Source organism: Lepus europaeus, chromosome 5, assembly GCF_033115175.1.
Source record: "Lepus europaeus isolate LE1 chromosome 5, mLepTim1.pri, whole genome shotgun sequence".
Lineage (NCBI taxonomy): Eukaryota > Metazoa > Chordata > Mammalia > Lagomorpha > Leporidae > Lepus > Lepus europaeus.
This window is the reverse complement of record NC_084831.1, coordinates 124,592,804-124,614,367: the sequence shown is the minus strand read 5'-3', so window position 1 is coordinate 124,614,367 and position 21,564 is coordinate 124,592,804. Positions and strand designations below refer to the sequence as shown.

The following is a 21,564-nucleotide window of genomic DNA, read 5'->3' as shown; positions in this document are numbered from 1 at the left end:
TTGAGCCATTAACATAATTAGGAACTTTTGTCTTTCACATATAGATTACAGATAATAAATGTAAAGATACATGGTTATTTATTTAAATGGAAATGAATAAGCTTCTCAAAGTTTTTGAAGATATTAAGTCAATGGAAGTAAATGGCAGAAACCTCTTTGTAGTTCCTAGGGAACAGTGGATAAGTTTCAGTGATAAAATGCAAAAATAACGCATTAGAAAAAGAAGGCTTACATTATGGTTAAAGCACAAAGTTTCTGAGTTACTTATGAAAGAAGTGGGATTTTTAAGTTAAAACAGATTTATTCGGAAGTATACAAGCCTTTAAAGTTAAAAATAAAAGAGACGAATTTAATCAGATAACAGTAAGAAACAAAAGAAAGAATCACCAAATAAATCCTTGGGCAGCCGCATGCAGTGCAGGTGAATCTTTCATCGACTCTACCAGGGGAGTTTCAGAGAAGAAGTGAAGAAGTGCCCTAGAGTGGCAAGGGCTCCACGACACAAGTAGCCTGATAAGTGGAGTGGAGTCTGCAGTGGCAGAAGCATAGAAGGGATGTGATTCACTTCAACACGATTATGAATGGTGTGAACAGAGCTAATACACATTCATTCAACTCACATAATATTAGGAAGTACATGATGACACATTCAGTTCAATACAACTCAATCTTGGTATTTTGGAAAATCCCACACATCAAGTCATTTTCAACAAGGTCATAGCTGGATTTCTCTTTCCTTCTTATGGTAGGTCGCGGAGACTCGGTTTCTTTAAAGCTGCTATGAACTTCATGGCCCCAGACTCATTCAGAGACAGTCTTCATTCCCTAAACATGACTTGATCTCCCATAATAAAGACAATGGAAATAATTTTGGTTAGTGTATTTTTGGGATGTTGCTATGTGACAGACTCCTTTCTCGGTAATTTGTGCTTAATTCATGTCAGTGTCACAGTATTTTTATGAGTTAAATACTACTATCTATTTTATATATTACAGAAGTGAGTTACACAGAGGTTCAGATTTTGTCTGAGGTGAAGCAAGAATTAATTGTTGGGGTCTTTGGCTCCAGCATCTTCATACTTAACCACTATGCTCTAGTAATTGTCATACTGCTTCATCTGGATCTGATGAACACTTATCTCTCTAACTCGATGCTACAAGATTCATGTTACTTGATGTACATCATTCACCTTTCCTTCACCATCTTGGATAGTGCCTTCCTCATAGTATTCTCTAACCCTAAAACTGACTCAGGTGCCCATCCTTTATGTTTCCATACCATCCTATAGTTATCTCCATGATATCATCCTTATCCTCTTGTTTATCCTTCTAATTTTGTTCACTCTGTAGTAGCTCACTTCATTAGAAAGCATCATTAACAATAATTTACCCAGACCAACACCTCCCTACTCCCATAAACTTCTTCCCAAATATGCCAGTCATCTCCAAGATCTGCTAAACTTTGGCCATCATTTGTCAAATTCTTTCTAGATTCTTCACAAGTCCATTGACATTCATGACTGTGTCACCCAGTTCTTCTGTGTCACTTTTAGCTTAAACAACAGCTTCCTACTCGCTGCCATGGAATATTACCATTATGTGGTCATCTGCAACTCTATGGTATTCAGTCATCATGGGTATGACATCTCTATGTCCACTTGGCATCTGGATACTGGGAATTGACCTTGGCATGACAATCATCCAGGCAGTATCTGTGTCTGGCCTGCAATTCTGTGATGTCTTTGTTGTCTCCCATTTCTGTAATGTGAGACCCAGTTGAAGCTGGCCTGTACAGACACCACTCTCAAGGAGATAATCACCTTGTTCCCATGTTTGTTTCTTTGCCCTACCCATGGGCGTGGTCTTCATCTCCTATGTCCCATCATCTCCACCATCCTTAAGACTGCTTCAGGGGCTGGTGTTGTGGTGCAGTGGATTAAAGACCTGGCCTGAAGTGCCAGCATCCCTTATGGGCGCTGGTTTGAGACCCGCTACTCCACTTCTGATCCAGCTCTCTGCTATGGCCTGGGAAAGGAGTAGAAGATGGCCCAAGTCCCTGGGCCCCTGCACCCGCATGGGAGACCCAGAAGAAGCTCCTGGCTCGTGGCTTTGGATTGGCACAGCTCTGGTCGTTGCGGCCAATTGGAGAGTGAACCAGCGGATGGAAGACCTCTCTCTCTCTCTCTCTCTCTCTGCCTCTCTTCTTTCTGTGTAATAATTCTGACTTTCAAATAAATAAATAAATCTTTAAAAAAAAAAAAGACTGCTTCAGCTTAGAGTTGGAACCACCTTCAGCTTAGAGTTTGCCGCCTCTGTGTCCTATCTAATGGTTGCCCTCACTCATTATGGATATTGTCTCCCTCATCTATCTTAAGCCTAAGTCCCAGAGTTCTCTAGGGCAGGATAGATTCATCTCAGTGACCTGCATCATCGTCATCCCTCCCCTGCTGAATCCCACAGTGCGCGCTCTGAGAAGCAGATTTGTGAAGTTCGGAACAAGTTTATGGTTTCTGTTTCACTGGTGTGTAGGTATCATTGTGAATCCAGAGAGCCCATGCCATTCTCCTCCATAGTGCTACCTCATGTCCTGTGCCACCAATACCATGGAGTAAAAAGGTGGGACTTCAATAAGACTGATAATAAATTTCTTTCTATTTGTACACCACTCTATAGTTTCTAAGAAATGATTACAAACAGGATTTCACATACTTCTCAGTGAACGCTGTAGAGCTGTCAGGACAACAGTGATCATCCCTGTCTCATAAATGAAGAAACTTAGGCACATGTAAGGAGAACTGATTTACCCAGGCTCATGAATGGCTGCACAATCAGAATTTGTATCTAGGTTTCCTATAATTGTCTCTTGATCTTTCTAATGAAAGGGTTACACAGAAACTTCTTGAGCAAAGTCAAGGTCTTTAATGAATGGTGTAAGAAGAACTCTTACTTTAGGGTACTTTTGTGCATCTTAAAGGAAAAAATACCTTCTTCTAGACACGTCTGACAGAAATTACAATAACTTTACTCCCCTTTCCCAGCAAAGTATCATAGATATATGATATCTCAGATGAAAATGGGACTCCCTCGGACGTGGCGCTGCCATGCACTGTATAAGCTGCAAAATTGTATATTGCAACTCTGACTGCAGGAATGAAAAGGATATGTCCTGGAAACAAATAATGCCAAGTTGTTTTCCAGAGTCTTTATTCATTCCTAGAATGTCTGAAAAGATGAAGACACTGTTATTATCTAGAAAATCTCTACTTTCCTGAACTCAGGTCTGGTCAAGGAAGTGCTTAAAATGTACAGGTTTTTGAGTTATTATAAGGTGGGAGTCAATACTATAGATCCTCACTGTGGCATGTGAATAAGATTTATCCCAAATTCTTCCCAGAGCTGGAGGCACACATTTATACATGTTCAGGTAGAAGTCATGGTTATTAACCCTATTGGCTTCCATGCCTAGCATATCTTCCTATTATGAGCTAACAAATATAGTGATCATGATGTTATTTTCCCTGTTCTGACTCTGGTGGTTCTTTTCTGGAATCAAGGAAGAAAATACTTAGGATTGGGCCGGCGCCGTGGCTTAACAGGCTAATCCTCCGCCTTGCAGCGCTGGCACACCGGGTTCTAGTCCTGGTTGGGGTGCTGGATTCTATCCCGGTTGCCCCTCTTCCAGGCCAGCTCTCTGCTATGGCCCGGGAAGACAGTGGAGGATGGCCCAAGTCCTTAGGCCCTGCACCTGCATGGGAGACCAGGAGAAGCGCCTGGCTCCTGGCTTTGGATCGGCGCAATGCGCCGGCTGCAGCGGCCATTGGAGGGTGAACCAACGGCAAAAAGGAAGACCTTTCTCTCTGTCTCTCTCTCTCACTATCCACTCTGCCTGTCAAAAAAAAAAAAAAAAAAAAAAAAAAAACCAACTTAGGATTGGCATTGTGGCATGGTAAACCTGAGGTGCCAGCATCCCATATGAGCACCGGTTTGCATTGTAACTGCTCCACTCATGATCCAGCTTCCTTGTGCTTTTCCTAGGAAAGTTGTAGAAGATGGCAATTCAAGGAAGTTGGTAAGTGGACCAGCTGATGGGAGTTCTCTCTGTCTGTGGAATATTACTCAGCAATAATAAAGAATGAAATCCTGTCTTTTGCAAATATCATATGCTTTCTTTTACATGTGGTAGTTAATTTAGAACACAAAACAATGTAAAAGAATGAAATGGACATTTTCTGATTTGATTTTCTTTTAGCTCTTGTTTATACACCTGTGGAATTGTGGTCTTTCTACTTTTACTTGTTGAATATTATGGTTAGTGGTACATTATGTCTGTGATTATAGAGTGGATTGAACTTGTGTTTTTATAAAAATTAAATTAAGGAAAAGGATGGAGGTGAAGAGGGAGGTTAAGCTTGGGCGAGAAGGAGGGAAGGAAGCATGGTTGTCTTCTTAGAATTGCATCTATAAAATCTGTTCTCTTTATACTAGTTAAATTTTTAAAAATGATTTCCAAACAAATTGCCCCCAAAAGGAAAACAATAGGTTTAATATAGGGTTGTTGTACAAATATAATCCATGTGTAATTTGAAAAAGAAAATAAAAAATGGATAAGAAATAGAGCATTTTATTTTTTAAAAAGCCTATTAAAAGGGAACTTCATGTTTTGCCTTTAAGCAATGTATGTTTAATTATATTCTCTTTATTATTGTCATATACTGAATTAGTATATTTTATATACCTACTTTTTTATATTGTGTTTTGTATCTGGATCTATTTTAGCAATTTTGTGTCAACTTTATTCTATTTTACTTAATTTATACTGATGATATACATCATGATTGGTATATCAAAAATCCCATTGTAGTATTTTTCCAAAATAGTCCTTTCTATATATTACTATACTTTAAGTATAGTAATATATATTACTATATTATATTACTATATTACTATAGTATATTACTATACTTTAAGCCATGTGAAAGTAGTGATGTTATTTATCATTTTGATTTCTGAACCTCTAAAAACTTTAATAATGCTTGCTTTGGTATAACTATTCAATAAATACTTGTAAAAAAGAAATTATATGTCTGAATTACAATTACAATTACTTATTGCATTCATAAAACATCTTATTGAGATATTTTGGGGGAATTATCCTGGATTTGTAGATTGATTTGGTAGAAGTTGAAATCCCTGCATTCTTGAATTTTTCTTTCAATGAATGTGCTTCATTTATGCAGCTTTACTTTTATGTTCTTCCATAGAGTTACATAATTTTTGTGGAAAGATCTTTTTGTTTTATAAGGTGCTTGGGTATTTTGTAGTTATTCTACATGAGATATTTCCAAAGAATAGTAGCTTTACTGAGATATAATTCACATAATGTGAAAAATCACCCTTTGAACATTAATTTTTAGATGCAACTTTTAAAAACATTTTTGTCATATTCACTTAAATGTAAATATTATGTATATACACATGCATAATATTTTTCTTGCAAGTTGAAATATTAATATCACATAACATGGGATTTGTGACAAGAATCATAGAGTAAAGTAATTCAGTAAAGACATTTGTTACTACCCATATACCAAATAATATAGCATCCTCACTTTTTAATACCCCTTCTACATATATTAACTTCCACATAGGACAGAAAACAAGTGGGATTTATCTTTCTGTGTCTGGCTTATTTCACTTAGCATAATGATCTCCAGTTCCATGTATTTTGTTTCAAATGTTTATTCCTTTTTAAGGCTCGCTAATATTCTATTCTATTTATATACCACATATTCTTTATCCAGTCATCAGTTGATGAACATCTCAGTTGATTCCATATCTTTATTACTGTGACTAGGACTGTAATGAATATGAGAGTACAGTTATCTCATTCATATACTGACTTCATTTCCTCTGGATATATTCCCAGAAGTGGGATAACTGGGTCACATGGTAGACTCGTTAGTTTTCTGAGGAATTCCCATGTTATTTTAATTGTTGTGTTAATTTGCATTTGCACCAATAGTATATTATCATTTCCTTCTTTCCATATTGTTGCCAGCATTTGTTGTTTGTTCATTTTCAGATAATAGCCATTTTGACTGAAGTGAGATGATACCTCATTATGTTTTTTATTTGACCTTTCCCAATGGTTAATGACCCTGAACATTTTTATGTGATTTTTTTAGCCATTTTTATTTCATTTTTTGAATGTGTCTTTTAATATTCTTTGCTCATTTCTTTTTTTTTGTTCTAGTTGTAGAATTTCTTGAGATCCTTATATATTCTGGTTAATATTCCTTTATGTGATGCATAGTTTGCAGGTATTTTTCTCTCCTGTTGCTTTTTTCTTTTTTTTATTAAAAACTTTTATTTAATGAATATAAATTTCCAAAGTACAGCTTATGAATTACATTGGCTTCCCCCCTCCCATAACTTCCCTCCCACCCGCAACCCTCCCCTTTCCAGCTCCCTCTTCCCTTCCATTCACATCAAGATTCATTTTCAATTCTCTTTATATACAGAAGATCAGTTCAGTATATATTAAGTAAAGATTTCAACAATTTGCCCCCACATAGCAACACAAAGTAAAAAAATACTGTTGGAATACTAGTTATAGCATTAAATAACAGTGTACAGCACATTAAAGACAGAGATCCTACATGATATTTTTTAAAAATTAATTAATTTTCTATGCAATTTCCAATTTAACACCAGGTTTTTTCATTTCCAATTATCTTTATATACAGAAGATCGATTCTGCATATACTTAGTAAAGATTTCATCAGTTTGAACCCACACAGAAACACAAAGTGTAAAAATACTGTTTCAGTACTAGTTATAGCATCACTTCACAGTAGACAACACATCTTAATTTTATTGTTTCCTTTGCTATAGAGAAGCTGCTTAGTTTGACACAATCTCATGTGTCTGTTTGGTTTAATTCCCTGTTCGGGGGATCTTATCCAAAAAGTCATTGCCTTTGCCCATGTCTTGTAGTATTTCCTCTATTTTCCTACAGTAGCTTTATAATGTCAAGTCTTACATTTAGATCCTTGATCCATTTTTTAAATTGATTTTTGTATAAGGTATTAAGTTGGGGTCTTGTTGCAAAGTTCTTTTTTTTAAGATTTATTTATGTATTTGAGAGGCAGAATTACAGAGAGAGAGAGGGAGAAACAGAGAGAAAGGTCTTACATCTACTGATTCACTCCCCAAATGACCGCGAAGGCTGGAGCTGAGCCCATCAGAAGCCAGGATCCGGGTGTTCTTCCAGGTCTCCCGCATGAGTTCAGGGTCCAAACACTTGGGCTATCTTGCACTGCTTTCCCAGGCCATTAGCAAAGAGCTGGATAGGAAAACAAGTAGCCAGGACGGGAACCAGCACCCACATGGGAGGCCAGTGCCACAGGAGGAGGCTCAACCTACTCCACAGCAGTGCTGGCCCTATGTTACAAATTTCTGCATGTGGAAATCCAATTTCCCAACATAGTTTGTTGTAGAGAGTGTCCATTCTTCATGGAATGTTTCTAAGTATGTCTTAGTTCAATTGTTTTCAGTATATTCAAAGTTGAATAACCATTAGCACTACCTGGTTTTAGACCATTTTTATCACCCCACAAGTCTCCCTGTGTGCATGAGCAGTCATGCTCCATTTTTCCTCTGCCCTCGGCCATTGTCAAGCACTAATCCACTTTGCATTTTTGTGGATTTGTCTCTCTGGATATTTCATATAAATAAAATCATATGACATATGATCTTTTGTGAAAGACTTCTTTCACTTGACATAATGTTTTCAAGGTTTATCCATATTGTAGCCTATGCATGTATTTCTCCATTTCATTGATAAATAATATTCTTTTTAAAAAAGATTTATTTATTTATTTGGGCCAGCGCCAAGGCTCACTGGGCTAATCCTCTGCCTGCGGCACCAGTACTCCGGGTTCTAGTCCCGGTTGGGGTGCTGGTTCTGTCCCGGTTGCTCCGCTTCCAGTCCAGCTCTCTGCTGTGGCCCGGAAAGGCAGTGGAGGATGGCCCAAGTGCTTGGGCCCTGCACTCGCATGGGAGACCAGGAGGAAGAACCTGGCTCCTGGCTTCAGATCGGTAAGGTGCGCCGGCCATAGCGGCCATTTGGGGGGTGAACCAATGGAATGAAGACCTTTCTCTCTGTCTCTCTCTCTCACTGTCTAACTCTATCTGTCAAAAAAAAAGGATTTATTTATTTATTTGAAAGTCAGAGTTACACAGAGAGAAAAGGAGAGGAAAAGAGAGAGAGAGAGAGAGAGAGAGAAAGAGAGAAGTCTTCCATCCAATTCCCCAGTTGGCTGCAACAGCTGGAGCTGGGCTAATCCAAAGCCAGGAGCTTCTCTGGGTCTCCTATGCAGGTGCAGGGTCCCAAGCACCTGGGGCATCTTCTACTGCTTTCTTAGGCCATAGCAGAGAGATGGATTGGAAGTGGAGCAGCTGAGACTTGAACAAACGCCCATATGGGATGTCGGCACTACAAGCAGCGGCTTTACCCGCTATGCCACAGCACCGGCCCTGATGAATAATATTCTTTCACATTGATATATTTTGCAAGAGATTCATTAGGTAACAAATTCATTTCCAATTTATAACTATTATGAATATAATGGCACTATGAACACTCATCTACAGGTTTCTGGGTGAAGAGTTTTCATTTCTTTTGAATATATGTGTAGGAGTAGAAATATTGCTGGATTCAGGATTATGAGTCTACAGGGTTGATTTTGAATTGTTTGGCAGAGAAATTGAGAGACAGAGAGCTACCATTCACTACTCCCATTTATTAGTTCACTCCCCAAATGACAGTAAGTGGTTGGGCCAAGATCAGAGTCTGGAGTCAGAAGTGTGATCCAGGTCTCTTGTGTGGTTCTCAGGAACCCAAACACTTGGGTCATTACTGGCTGCCCTCCGGGGTCTGCAATGGCCAGAAGCTGAAATTGGGAGGCAGAGCTGGGACTCAAACTCTGGGAATTTTAAATGATGTCTTAAAGGATAGACTAAATACTAATGCAGGCCTGATCCTGATTTAAAGTTAAGATAGCTATTCATGGATAAAGTAAAGCAATTTCCTGTCTTAGTTTGGATAATGTTTATGAATCAATTGGGTATTGGATTCATATTTAATGTTTTATGTTTTTTGTCTTTCAGTTGTTTTTACATTCCACATTTAATCAATGGTAAAAAGCCTTATTAAACAGAAACAAAGCCTACATTTCATCACTTATATTTAAACAGAAATTCAGATCATTAAAAGTGTATGAACACAGAACACAAAGTGTAGTTTTTAGTTAAGTAGTTACATGAATAAGGCTGCATTCAAGTTTCTTCACTGACAACTCCATTTAAACCATTGAACAAATTGTTCTTAAATTAATGGTAGTAAAAATGTAAAAATTCAAATTTAAACATGAAAATATGGAACAACAACAACAAGAAGACAGGAAGTATTTTCATTACCAAACAGATTAACCAATTCACAGACACTCAGATACTTTCTGAGGCAGGTCAAAACAGCTACATCAAAGGTTGGGTTCATTTGAGAAGTATCAATACATGTTCAGTGCTGAGACTATTTGTAGCACTTACAGGATATCCAAGCAGTATAGACTACTATGGTTCACATTTGAGAAACACAGATTTAAGCTTTATGCTACAACTTTACAATTTAACATTATAGTTAATGCAGTGACAATTCCTCATTTCATATTTTTTTCTTCTGAAACTCAATAAGCAAGTTATCATTTAAGCACATGGAATAATGTCATATTTTCTTCATTATAAAATTGAATTTTAAATTCCAAATACTTTGTATCAATGGAAACTTTACCTAGCTGTACAAAAGCTCCCAAATACAGTACAGTCGTAAAGTTTCTTCTTCGCTGATTCCATTAATTTATAGTTATTTTAGTGCAGATAAGTGCAGGACTACTCCAGACTACTGGACAATAAAAATGTCAGTGTGTTACTACCTGTATGTAAGTAGGAGCACAACACAAGCACGACCATAGCAGGTAAATGCCCTCACGTGTCCTCCGCTGCTTCCAGGGTTCCTTTCCATGTCACAGGAGCTAGTTTAGTGGATACTGCCTGGTCTCAACCTATTTCTGAACGTTCCTTTGTTAGAAATTTTGACATTTAACTAATGGAACATCTACAGTCTCAATAAGCTAGCTTTTTCTTTAATACTTATTCTGCACTAACTAGATCAAATACAGTATGTAGTGTTTTAAATTTTTATAGACACATTATTAAAATGATTAAAGGTATTTAAATATCACTAGTGGGTCATCTATTAACCCAAAAAAATGACACTAAGAGTATTTTTGAGACTGTTTTTTCCCTAACTAGAAAGCTATGGGATTCATAATGAACGCAGGTATAATGACACTTTAACCCTGCCGTTTTACAGCAGCAGTAGTAAGAGTAAATGCAGGAAGCACAGAAAAGAAGAGGAGGATTTCAGGAGAAAAATCTAGTAAATACTTGAACTTTGGATGCCTCAGACACAAAAGGGTTCTCAGTGCTCATAAGCGCTGTCATTATTGTCATCTTATAGGTAGTTCAAATTGTTATTTCATTTCTAATTTTATCCAGAAGTAAAAACCTAATTCATTACATAATGTATTTTATCAATTTCAGTTTTCAAATATTCAAGTAATGCAAACCCAAGTATTTGCTTTTGTGGCAACAACACACTTACAGACTGAGCTTCAAAGACAGAGAATAATCCGTTTAAAATAACATGCATTCTTCTGTCCAAAGACATAAGGACTAAGACTTCCCACTGTAATCACACAAATGGTATGTAAGAAGAGAAGAAAAAAAAAAAGCTGGTCCAATATAACCAGAGTTCTCTTTTTAAAAATATGCAAAAGCAGATTGCCATAATATGTGGCTTAATTTCCAGTAATAGGATATTCTGAAATCTAGGGATCTACAGAAGAAAAACCAGAGTAAGTTCAATTTCCCTGCTGTTTTTCCATAAATGTTCCTATTGTTTACTTTGGACTTCCTTTGTTCTTTTACTGGGAGTTTTTCTGCCTTCACCTTCTTTCATATATCTGTGTGTAGCACATCCTTAAGCATCTTTTGTAAGGCTGGACAAGTGGTGACAAATTCCTTCAATTTCTGTTTGTTAGGGAAGGTCTTTGTTTCACCTTCATTCATAAATGAGAGCTTTGCAGGGTACAATATTCTGGGTTGACAGTTTTTTTTTTTTCTTCTCTTAAGACTTGGAATATATCTTGACAGTCTCTCTTAGCTTGTAGGGTTTCTGATGAGAAGTCAGCTGGATGTCTAATGGGAGATCCTCTGAAAGTAACCTGGCATTTCTCTTGAGCACAGTTTAGAATCTTTTCTTTATGTTTTCCTGTGGAGAGTTTTACTATAACATGTCATGTGTCTTTTCTGGTCTTGGCTATTAGGAGTTCTATGTGCTCCTGTACTTGGATGTCCCTTTCTTTCTCCAAATGAGGGAAGTTTTCTGTAATTATTTCACTAAAAAAGGCCTTGTAATCCATTCTCTCTTTGCATGCCTTCAGGAACTCCTAAGACCCATATAGTGGATCGTTTGATAGTATCCCAGAAATTTCCAACACTGTTTTTTAGTTTTATAATTTCTTTTTTTTTTTCTGACTGTAAAACTTCAGAGATTTGTCTTCTAACCTGGATATTCTTTCTTCTGCCACACTGATTCTGCTTTAAGGCTTCTCACCACATTTTTTATTTCTTCTATTGAATACTTCATTTCCAATATTTCATTTTGATTTCTCTTTAAAATCTCAATTTCATGTGAAAATGTTCATACATGTCATGTATAGATGTCTCTAATTTCATGGATTTGCATTTGATTACTTTGAAATAATCATGTGATCAATTTTTTAAATTACCCTAAGGTTGAATTTTCTTGTATTTCCAGATGAAACACAATGTGGACACGCTGTTTTAAATTATAGGTCCCTTTTTGTTAAGATAGAATATTTGCTTTTACTGAAATATAAAGTTAATTCTTAATTTTGGGTTTGACCAAAGTTTTTGAGTCTAGTGATCTAATGATTTTAGTTGGTTAGATTCTCCTCTTTCTTTAAGACATTAAAAAAATGCTTATCTTCCCTTAAAGTTTTGGTGAAGTAACCTATACAACCATCTGTTCTCATGTCTTTCTCTTGAACATAAGGTATTCTTTATTATCATTTTCCTCCTTTTGGGTTTTCCTTATTAGTCTGATCATTTTATAATTATCTCAAATTTCATAATTTTATATATTCATTAAATTATATATTTAACATAACTTTCATTTTCTTAATTTTTTTCAACTTTTATTTAATAAATATAAATTTCCAAAGTATGACTTTTGAATTATAGAGGCTTTCCCCCATTACCTCCCTCCCACCCACAAAGCATACCATCTCCTACTCCCTCTCCATCCCATCTCCCACTCCCTCTCTCATCCCATTCTTCAAGATTCATTTCCAATTATCTTTATATACAGAAGATCAACTTAGTATATACTAAGTAAAGATTTCAACAGACTGCTATCACACAGACACACAAAGTATAGAGTACTGTTTGAGTAGTAATTTTACCATTAATTCGCACAGTACAACATATTAAGGACAGAGATCCTACATGGGGAGCAGGTGCACAGTGACTCCCATTGTTGATTTAACAATTAACACTTTTATTTATGACGTCAGTAATCACCCGAGGCTCTTGTCATGAGCTGCCAAGGCTATGGAAGCCTCTTGAGTTCACCAATGCCGATCTTATTTAGTTATAATTTTTTAACAGATTCAATGTGGTTTGTAAATACAATTTCTAAGAACCTAATAATATTCCATTCCTTCCTGTGCTCCCCTCTCTCCCTCCCACCCTCTTTCTTATTTTCTAGTTTCTGACATAATATATTTTAAAATTATATTACAGCAAAAAGGTTTAACACTTTACCAGATAAGAAGTTTTAAAAGTAAAAAAAGCAAATGACCCTAATTTAGTAAGTAGATTTTCAAACTTATTGATTTAAAAATTTTCGTGCTGTCTTATAATTTTTTAAATTTCATTTTTAATAGTTATGTCCCTATTTCTTTTGAACTATTACTATAGGTTATAATTTTCACTTTTGCTTTCAATTATATCTCCCAAAGACTGGCATTTTAATGGCACTTTCAAGACCTATTTTAAGGATTGTTTAGTTATTTTTTAGCTCTAATTATTTATTATTACATTGATTTATATACTATAATTATCTTTTAGTTTTTCTTTGAACTTACAGCCTTTTTTCTGGGTTCTTTAATTAAAAAGTAGCTCATTTTTATATTAACTTCTAATAACTGAATTTATTATTATAAATTATTTTATGTTGCTTTCAATAAATTTATTTAATTTTGCTAGTATGAATTTTTGATTTTTGAATTCCAAAAAATTTATAGTTTTTAAAGTCTTCATTTCCTCTTACACTCATGATTTTTTTTACAGTGTATTTTTGCATTTGTGTATGTATGGGAAGTGGTGGTGGGGGAGGTCACAGGAATGAAATTTGGCCAGTTTTGTGGTTGCTTTCTAAATTTATTACACTGAATGTGAAACAAGTTCATATGTGATGAAATTTGTTGAGATTCTCTTTAATTTGGTAAAACTTTTGTGAAAAGGAGTGTATGTTTAACCTAATGATGGACACCCCTGTGTCCCACATCTGAGTGTCTGCATTCAATTCATACTCCAGCTCTCTACCAGTGCCGACCCTGGGAGGCAGAGTTCCTGCTCAGAATGGGAGACCTAGATAGTGTTCTCAGCTCCCAACCTCAGTCCCAATTCAGTCTCAACTTAGTCCTAATTCCCAGTTTCTGTAGGCATTTAGGATGTGAAATGGTGAATAGGAGCTTTCTGTTTCTCTCTTTCTCTTTCTCCTTCCATCCATCTCTCTGCCTCTCAAATAAATAAAAATAATTTTAAAAATTTAAAAATAATTTTATGAAAAAGTATTATATGAAAATAATTTTAAAACAAGTTTTTAAAATTGTGTAATTATCACCCTTTATGGACTTTTTAAATTTCTTTACATATTATATACTCTATCAGTTTCTATTAAATGTTTGTTAATGTATCTTAAATGAATATACAATGTCATTTTGTTAGAATTTGTTTGACTTACATTGAAACTTGGATGTTAGATGCATACCAGTTGACTGTTTTATTCTCCTTAAATTTCAACTTAACTGATATTTATGTAATTAATATAAGCTTATGTCTTCTAATTTTGAGTTTTATTTTTTACTATTTCTCCTTATTTTAGTCCTCTCATTTTTAGTCTTTAATTTGATTAATCATTTTTTCATGCTCCATTTTTTCTATACTATCTTGAAAATTTTACTTTTCTACCTATTCACCTAATGATCATCTCCTTAACTTTTTAAAAATGTTTTACATTTATTTTCTAGAAATAGGATATACACAGTTTAAAAACTCAATTACTGGGAAATATAAAAAGGGAGAAGTTGACCTCTCCTTCCCTACAATTTTCTCTGCTGCCTATGAGCTACCAGTTTTCCAGAAAACCATATTTCTGTTAAGGAATTGGCTCATGAGATTGTAGACACTGGTAAAGCCAAAGCTACAGCTGGAGACAATGTGGCCGTTTAAGCCTCAAGGCTGTGTGCTGGAAGAACCGCTGCTTGCTCAGAGAGGAGAGAGGTCAACCTCTGTGCTTGCTTTGAGCCTTCAACTGGCCCACTCACATTATGGGAGTGGTTCTGCTCTCTTGAAGGACGCACTGATTTAAATATTAATCTCATCTAAACATCCCCCACAGAAACACCCAGAATTTTGCTTGCCCAATATCCAGACACGATGGCCCAGTCAATTTGACACATAAATTTAACCATAACTCTACCATTTTCAATAATCCTACCCATTTCTAACTTTATTATCTAGCTACTACACAAACACACACAGAGCGACACAAACACACACACATACTCAAAATTTGCCTTGGCCCTAGTCCTTTGTTGTCATTTTTTAGTATTTAATAATGATTAAATGAATGTTACTCACAAATGATTCATATTATGCTGTAATTCTATCTCTATTAAACAATGAAACTAAAAAAGCTTTCCTCTGTTAAGTTTTATAATATCAGGCATCTCTTTATTTTTCTTTTCATGGAGCCAGTCCTTTAGGAGCTCTCTGGTTTTTTCCTTCAAATTTTGCTCAATTTTTCCTTTACTGACCCATGTGGACAGCTATCTATATGGCTCTTTCCTTTAATTCCAACCTGGATATTCCCCTGCCTCTTCCATGTCTTTCTTGTTGTTGCTTAAATTTTAGGAGTTCTTCATGTTTTCTGGATTTAATATCTTTTGTGGGTAAATTATTTTAAAATATTTACCCATTCTGTATGTTTTTTAAACTGTAGTTGTCTTTTGGCATACAAATTTTTAAAAATCTCAGATATCAATTTCTCTATTTTTCTTTTGTTGCCTTTGCCTTTGGTGTCATATCCATGAAGTCATTGCAAAATGCAGTGTTGTGAAATATTTCCCCTTTGTGTTCTTATAATAGTTTTATTTAGGTTGCCAAGTTAAATATAAAAATCAAGTTAATTTTTGAATATAATATTAGGTAACGTTATAACTTCACCGTTTTGTATGTGAACATCCAGTTTTCCCAGAACCATTTCTTGAAAAGACAGTTTTTACTGGTTGAATAATCTTGATACCTACATCAAAATTCATTTGAGATTGTTGTGGTTTGATTGTGTCATCAAAAATTTCTTCTGCTGGAAACTTAATCCCTACATCCATGTTAATGATATTTTGAGATGGAACCTTAGAGAGACAATTAGGACTAGATGACATGATGAGGATGAGGTCAAAGGTTATTAGTGACTTTATAAGAAGGTGAAGAGAGACTCAAGTTAACACATTTTGACTGTCTCACCATATTACAACTCACTACGGAGGATAGTTTTATGATATGCAGAATTCTTGGTTGGTGTTTGTTTTTTCAATTAGCACTTTGAATACATTGGCCCAAGCCCTTTGACCTCCAAAGTTTCTATTGAATCTGATGATAATCTTGTTGAGTATAACTTACATGTGATAAGTAGTTTTCCTCTTTTTGTTTTCAATATTCTCTCTGCTTGGGATTTGAAGGTTTGATTATTAATTGTCTTGGTATTTATTTCTTTGAGTTATTGTACTTAGAGTTTATTAAGCTTCCTTTCTTTTTTAAAAAAAATTTATTTATTTGAGAGGTAGAGTTACAGACAGAGAGAGGGAGAGGCAGAGAGAAAGATCTTCCATCTGCAGGTTCACTCACCACATGACCACAATGGCCGAGCTGAGTCGATCTGAAGCTAGGAGCCAGGAGCTTCTTCTGGATCTCTGACATGGGTACAGGGGCCCAAGCACTTGGACCATCTTCTACTGCTTTCCCAGGTCATTAACAGGATGCTAAATTGGAAGCAGAGCAGCTGGGACTTGAACCAGCGTCCATATGGGGTGTCGGTGCTGCAAGTGGAGGCTTAGCCTATTATGCCACAGTACCAACCCCTAAGCTTCCTGTTTCTTTAGATTCATGCTTTTAATCATGTTTGTGAATTGTCAGTCACTATTGCTCAAATACTTTCTTTAGCCCATTCTCTTTTTATTTTCCTCTAAAACTCCCACTAAGAATATATTCATCTGCTTGATGATGTTTCACAGGCTTCTTAAAGTCTCTTTATCTTTATTATTATTTTTTCTATCCTAAGACTGATCATTTCTTTTGTCCTGTGTTTAAGTTCACTCATTATTTTTGTCACCTGCTCAAATCTGACCTTAAATCTCTGTGGTGAATTTTTCAGTTCAGTTATTTTATTTTTCAGCTTCAAAATTTCTTTATGCTTTATTTTAAGATCTTCTTTTTACTAATATTTTTATTTTTTCTTATATTTTTTTCTGACTTTCTGCACTGCCTCCTTTAGTTAATTATCATTAAGAAAACTTTTAAAGATTTTGTCTATTTGATCTGTTTATTTCTATAAACTATAAGTTCACAAAAGTTATGCATTTTATAGGGTACCCTTAAATGTGTCTATATATGTATTCACTTCATAATGTCCCAAAAGGGTAAACATATTTATCTTTCAAATGTTAAGATTTCATTTTGATGAAAACAAAGATTTTCCTTCCAGGGCTGGTTTATATTGATCAATTTCTTTCTTTGAATGGCATACATTTTCCTATTTCTTAGTATTGCCTTAATTTTTTGTGCTGAAAACTGGACATATGGTTAATACTATTGTTAACTCTGGAAATCAGTTTTTCCCTTCTGCAGGATTTGCTGTTTTGTCTTTGTTTTTGTCTTGCCTTGCTTTGGGGTCATTGTAGATTTTATTCCAAGGATCTGCCTTAGGTTTAATGTCTTATCAATTTATTTTTCTGATCCTACACCTTTCCCTAGGCATACATGGTCACATTATAATACTCTTTTCTGTATATGCAGTTGCTTTTGAATGTCCTAAAGTTTGCCTCCCAAGAAAGGAAAAAGAAAAAGTAAGGTACTAGCTCTTTAAACTCCATGTCATCTGGAGGGGGAGAGGTTCACCAAGACCAAGGGAAGATAAATCAACAACAGTAGATGCTCACTTCTTTGTCTTCATGTCTTTGATCAGAAAGAACCACCTGATTAGAGCACAAATCTCTGATATTTGCAGTGCTGGGTAACCCTGGCACCTGCAAACAGTGTAAAGGTTGTTCCAGGCACATATGCACAGCTATCTTCCAGGTGCCTGGTGGTAGAGAATGGGTAGCTCCACCTGTGCTAAAAGATGATATTGATGAGAATTAATGGCAATTTACAGTTCATGTTTTCCACCCTGGAATTTGCAAGCCTTGAATACCATCCAGAGTTTCAAATTGTTACACTGGGCAGACTCTGTCAGTGCAGTTGTTTTCTAGGAAGGGAGACAGATTGCTGGTACTCCCTATTCTGTCATTTTCCCCTCACATTGTCTCTGCTGATTCATGTTTAATTTGTAAAATCCCTTCCTCTTTTCAGAACTTGGCTTTTATAGAGCACTGTTTTAATTTCACCCATATTAGCTTGTCATATCATTCTAGAAATTGTTCAGTATGTATCTTTTGAAATAATTTAATGCATACCCTGCACTATATCTGATTTCTCTGTTTCTTTGTTATTTATTATGTTTATGCCACTTTTTACGTTAGTGAGTTTCTTCAAATTCTCGGTGATTCTTGTGAATCTAATCACAATTAAGAATGGTGTACTAACTAGTTGTTTGAAAGCTCTGTGTGTGTGTATGTGTGCATGTGTGTGTGCATGGTGAGAGATACATGCATCATTGAGATTTATTTACCAGGGTGATAAAGATGGGTCAATGTGATAGTTTTATTAAGGTAAACTTACTTTATTCAATTTAGGACATTGAACCACCCAGACTTGTGAGGTTTTTTTTTTTAAAATACTTAAATTCACAAGAGAAAAATCCTCTAGTTTCCTATTTGGGAGTTATAAGCCTGATTGTCTGTATCCTGTGAGGTTCTTCTACCTTTCTACTACCTTTTTCAAAAATTTTATTTTAGAAAGAAAGTGAGGGGTTGGCACTGTGGCACAGCAGGTTAAGCCATGGCCTGCAGTGCTGGCACTCCTTGTGAATTCTGGCTGCCCCACTTCTGATCCAGCTTCCTGCTAATGAGCCTGGGAAAGCAGCAAAAGATGGCCCAAGTCCTTGGGCCTCTGCACTCATGTAGGAGACCCAGAAGAAGCTCTTGGCTCCTGTCTTCAGTCTACAGCCTTGGCCGTTGGGGAGTGAACCAGCAAATGGAATCCCTCTCTCTCACTCTCTGTAACTCTATATTTCAATAAATAAATATATCTTCAAAAAAAAAAAGGAAGGAAGGGAAAGAGAGGGAGGGAAAGAGAGTTATGAGGCAGGAAGGGAGAGAATCTTATTATATTTTTAGAATTATTTCTATAAACTACATTGAATCTGTTTTTGTATTAATTTCACATTGATATGAAAAAATCACATGGTTAAAAATATTTTAATTGTTACATTAAAAGTTATGCATTTTAAGGGGTACCCTTAAATGTGTCTATATATGTCTTCACTTCATAATGTCCAAGAAGGGTAAACATATTTATCTTTCAAATGTTAAGATTTCATTTTGGTGAAAACATTAAAAATTTTCCTTCCAGTGTTTTTAGAGAAACATACAGTACATGATCAATATCTATAGTCCCCCTACTGTGCAATTGAATGTCAAAACTTCCTACTGCTATCTAAGCATCCATTAACCAACCATTCCCCATCTGTCACTCTCCCTTACATTCCTATCTGAAGTAACTATTATTATACTTTTAAATTTTATGAAATCAAATATTATAGATTCCACATATGAATGGGATCATGGTACTTGCCTTTCTGTACATGGCTTATTTCACTTAATGTGATGACCATGTTGCTGAAAATGACAAGGCTTCCTTCATTTTTAGCTGAATAGTATTCCATTTTCTGTAGGTACCACATTTTGTTTATTCATTCATTGCTTGATAGGCACTTAGGTTGCTTCCGTTTCTTGGCTATTGTTAATAGTGCAATAAATAAGAAAGTGCAGATGTGTCTTCAACAATGATTTCATTTCCCTTGGATATATACCCAATAATGTAGTGCCTGGATCATATGGTAATTCTAGTTTTAGTTTTCAATGATGGAAGTACTAACTTAAATTCCCACCAACAGTGTAACAGAGTTTTCTTTTCTCTAAATCGTCACTAGCATTTATTATCTTTAGTCTTTTTGACAATACTTAATCAAACGAGTGAGGTAACATCTCATTTGGTTCTGATTTGCATTTCCCTGATAGTGATACTTTTCATATTTTCATTTACTTGTTAGCCAACTGTATCTCTTCCTTTGAGAAGTATCTATTTTTAATCTACCGCCCACTTCAATTGGATTTTTTCTCCCCCTTCCACCCCTTAATTATTATATTTTGAGTTTTTTAAAAGATTTATATATTTATTTGAAAGTCAGAGTTACACAGAGAAAGAAGGAGAAGCAGAGAGAGAAAAAGGTCTTCCATCCACTGGTTCACTCCCCAATTGGCCACAATGGCTGGAGCTGTGCCAATCCGAAGCCAGGAGCCAGGAGCCTCCTAGGGGTCTCCTAGGAGGGTGCAGGGACCCAAGGACTTGGGCCATCTTCTACTGCTTTCTCAGGCCATAGCAGAGAGCTGGATCAGAAGTTGAGCAGCTAGGATGCCGGCATTGTAGGTGGCGGCTTTACCTGCTAGGCCATAGCATCAGCCCCTTTTTGAGTTCTTTATGTATTCTGATTATTAACCCCTTGGCAGAACCAGAGGTTGCAAATATGCCTCCCATTATGTAGATTGTGTCTTCACTTTGTTGATCATTTTCTTCATTGTGATGGAGGTCTTTCTCTTGAAAGAATCCCATTTGTCTATTTTTGCTTTTGTTTCCTGTGATTTTGTTTTCTGATCCAAAAAAATTCTGACCCATTCCAATGTCCTGAACATTCCCCTGTGTTTTCTTCTAGCATAATTTCATAATTTCAGGTCTTACCATTTAGAACTTTAATCTATTTTGACTATATTTTTGTAGATGGTGAGAAGTAGGGGTCTGGTTTTCCTCATTTATAAATTAATACACCTCACCATTACCCCACTTCATCTTTACAAGTTTCTGCAGAAAGTGATCATCCAGCCTTTTGCTCATTTTGGTTGTGAAATTCTTAAAATTTTCAAACATCTCATTTTGTCAGACTAATTGTACATTTTTATGTTCAGAGATACTTTCTACCATCTCCTGAATACTTCTGGTATTCGGGGTTTTAATTTCATATTTTAGTTTTCTTTGCCTCACACTTAGATCAGCTTTATCGTATATGTTAAGTCACACAGCAGTCAATAAAGACTCAGTAATTTATTTTTCAAAAATCAAAATTTTGCTGAGCTGTCACTTGCTATCATCTCCTATTTTCTTGCTATAGATTTGAATCTGTTTTATCCCTAATTTGAAGTTAGTAGAGTTTTAGAAAAAAAGAAGAAATTGATATACAAAATATATATTATCAGAATTCCCCTATCCTTAGATTATATTTTACAAAATTTATGTACTTTTAATTTATCTGTTTTAATTAATGACTGTTATTGACTGGTCTGTGTAGCTTTAAATTAAATAAGAAACTTGAGTTGAGTATTCTTACATTATTTCTACAAGAAATATTAATAATTTTTAGTCCTACAATTCTTTTTTAAAATTTTTATTAAATGAATACATTTTTCATAGATACAACTTTAGGAATACAGTGGTTCTTTCCCCCATACCCACCCTCCCATCCCGACTTGCATGCCACCTCCCTCTCCCTCTCCATCTCCTTCTTCATTATGGTTCATTTTTAGCTTGATTTTATGTACAGAGGACCAACTCCATGTTAAGCACTGATTTCAACAGTTTGCACCCCCCACACACAACATATAGAGTACAGTTTGAGAACAAGATTTGCAGTTAATTCTCATA

General features: G+C 35.6%; 1 pseudogene; it reads left to right on the top strand.

Moving 5' to 3' along the window:
- Nucleotides 1-1,151: 1,151 nt before the first annotated feature.
- LOC133759238 (olfactory receptor 10J3-like) lies at nucleotides 1,152-20,811 on the top strand (annotated as a pseudogene).
- The last annotated feature ends 753 nt before the right edge of the window (nucleotides 20,812-21,564 follow it).